Raw genomic sequence first — 2,500 nt, forward strand, 5'->3', positions numbered from 1 at the left:
GCGCTTCCTCGGTCTTCGCCTGTGGTGTCCGAGATACGTCCATTGGAAACGGTGGTGTTGTCTCTCCTCTAGAGAAAGAGAGGACAACAACAGGGTACCTGTGGAAAACTTGCGGTGAACGCGTTGTGTTCTGTCACGAACGTCGAGGAATAGGATGAGAGAAGGACCGGCTGTGAAGCTCGCTTTTAAAGCTGCGTGAGTCTGACACCCTACTCTGTGTGGCGATAGCGCACACACGAGCGTGGGACGAATGACCGCTGCCAGAGCCGGCTGTGAGTCCCGCTCTATTTATCGAGTTCGCGTATGACATAGAGCACAAAACGTCGCCGCATGCGTGTTCGTTGACGAACACGTATATTCGAGAGGACGGCTGCGTAGCTCGCGTAAAGCTGTGTGCGATTCTGACACTCTACTCTCTGTGTGGCGATAATACAGTGCACAAGAGCTTGGGACGAACGATCGCGCACGGCCAGAGCCGGCTGTGAAGTCCGCTAGTATCGAATAATCTTTCTCCGTGCACAATTGGAAATGTGTTTCGAGAGGACCGGCTGCGTAGCTCGCGTAAAGCTGTGTGCGATTCTGACACTCTACTCTCTGTGTGGCGATAATACAGTGCACAAGAGCTTGGGACGAACGATCGCGCACGGCCAGAGCCGGCTGTGAAGTCCGCTAGTATCGAATAATCGTTCTCCGTGCACAATTGGAAATGTGTTTCGAGAGGACCGGCTGCGTAGCTCGCGTAAAGCTGTGTGCGATTCTGACACTCTACTCTCTGTGTGGCGATAATACAGTGCACAAGAGCTTGGGACGAACGATCGCGCACGGCCAGAGCCGGCTGTGAAGTCCGTTAGTTATCGAGTTCATTCTCCAATAAGAGAGAGGAGGAGGAGAAGTGTCGGGATCCAGTATCGGGTTGTCTATGATCCCCGTCGTTTTCTGAATTCTCCTCCTGTGTTTTCCACTTTAAAGGTTTTTCAATGTATTTTCCGCCCGGCCGTCGGATACGTGTGCGCATTGCAATCGCGTACTCGCGACGGTTTCCGTTTCTACGGACGATCGTGTGTCGTCCTTAAAAACGACGCCTGAATCTCCTTCGCGCGCTGGTTGGAGCTTTCAGGTATCGGCGTTCTTATGAACCGCAGAACAAGAGACATAATTATATATTGATTATAAATCAAATTATACGATTACCCTGAACGGTGGATCACTTGGCTCGTGGGTCGATGAAGAACGCAGCTAATTGCGCGTCAACGTGTGAACTGCAGGACACATGAACATCGACATTTCGAACGCACATTGCGGTCCACGGATACAATTCCTGGACCACGCCTGGCTGAGGGTCGTTTACGTAACCAAATACTGCTTGCGTTGCTCTTGTAAGTCCCCGCCGTCGCTTACCTCTCCATGTCGAATTTTGTGGAGGGCGCAAAGAGCGTTTCTGAGTCGGGTTGCAAAGATGCTACGTACGAGCGAACGATGGACGTTTCGTCGGCGTTTGACGCGGTTCTGTGAAAATTGCAAATTTTACATTGCGTCTAACGGTCTTCGTGAGAAGAAGGAAATAGGAATGGGTATCACATTCGGACTTGCGTGAGTGTTTTGCGGCGTCGTGAGTCGTATTTTCAATACGACCGCCCGTGAACACCGCTCCGACGATCGAAATCTCTCTCTCCTCTCTCTCTGAACGATTCGCATTGCGGAAGAAGCGTTTCACTCTCGAACATTTTACGCGCTCCCGACGTCGTCTGAAATGATGCGTATACGAAAGGTATAAGAGTCTCAAGAGACTACAGTGAATGGACACAATAAAGAAAGAGATACCGGACACCCGTGTAAAAATCTGTGTGCGCAACTGTGGCGTGCAACGTAAGCCCCAGGGAGATGATATATAAAATAAAATACGTCTGTGCGTGGATGTGTCTCTCTACACATAATTGCGGCGGAGGGTCGTCGTTGCCAGCGACTTCGACAAACATATTCTTAGAGTTCGCGAGACAGTGGTCTCTCGTTCTACGAACGCTTTGATGACTGATGGACATAGCAACATTTGGCATTGTGCGGGATGCGCACGCGTACTTGTATCGGGTCGAATAATTTCCCCGTCGTCGCGTGTCCTCGCTAATCCGTTGCGGATTCCATCGCCACGTTCGTTGAATTGAATGACGACCGAGATCTCGTGTCTCTTTGGTTTGATCGATGATATCGCGTCGTGCAGCGTTTCTGTACCCCGTGTGTCTAGTGTAGTAGAGAAACCCCACCGGGTGTTGAAAAATATATATACTCCTCTATGGAGTGGCTTTCGAACATCGTTGTCACCACAACGTGTTGTCACGCAGAGCACGAGAAGGTGAAGGTGAAAACAAACCTTTGTCGGTCGCCCCATGTCTTTTTTTCTTCATTGTCGATCGCGAGACCGCGCGATCTGTCGGTCGTCCAGTCCCCGGAAGTTCTTTTCGACGGACGTTAAAGTTAACCGGCCGATCGTCTAGCGAGAGTTTCC

At 50.8% G+C, this 2,500-nt stretch overlaps 1 non-coding gene across 1 annotated transcript; it reads left to right on the top strand.

Moving 5' to 3' along the window:
- Positions 1 to 1,188: 1,188 nt before the first annotated feature.
- On the top strand, positions 1,189 to 1,343 carry LOC143365119 (5.8S ribosomal RNA). Its single transcript, XR_013084482.1, has one exon. It is a non-coding gene; the product is annotated as a 5.8S ribosomal RNA (ribosomal RNA).
- The last annotated feature ends 1,157 nt before the right edge of the window (positions 1,344 to 2,500 follow it).

This window comes from Halictus rubicundus, unplaced genomic scaffold (genome assembly GCF_050948215.1).
Source record: "Halictus rubicundus isolate RS-2024b unplaced genomic scaffold, iyHalRubi1_principal scaffold1356, whole genome shotgun sequence".
In the NCBI taxonomy this organism is placed as follows: domain Eukaryota; kingdom Metazoa; phylum Arthropoda; class Insecta; order Hymenoptera; family Halictidae; genus Halictus; species Halictus rubicundus.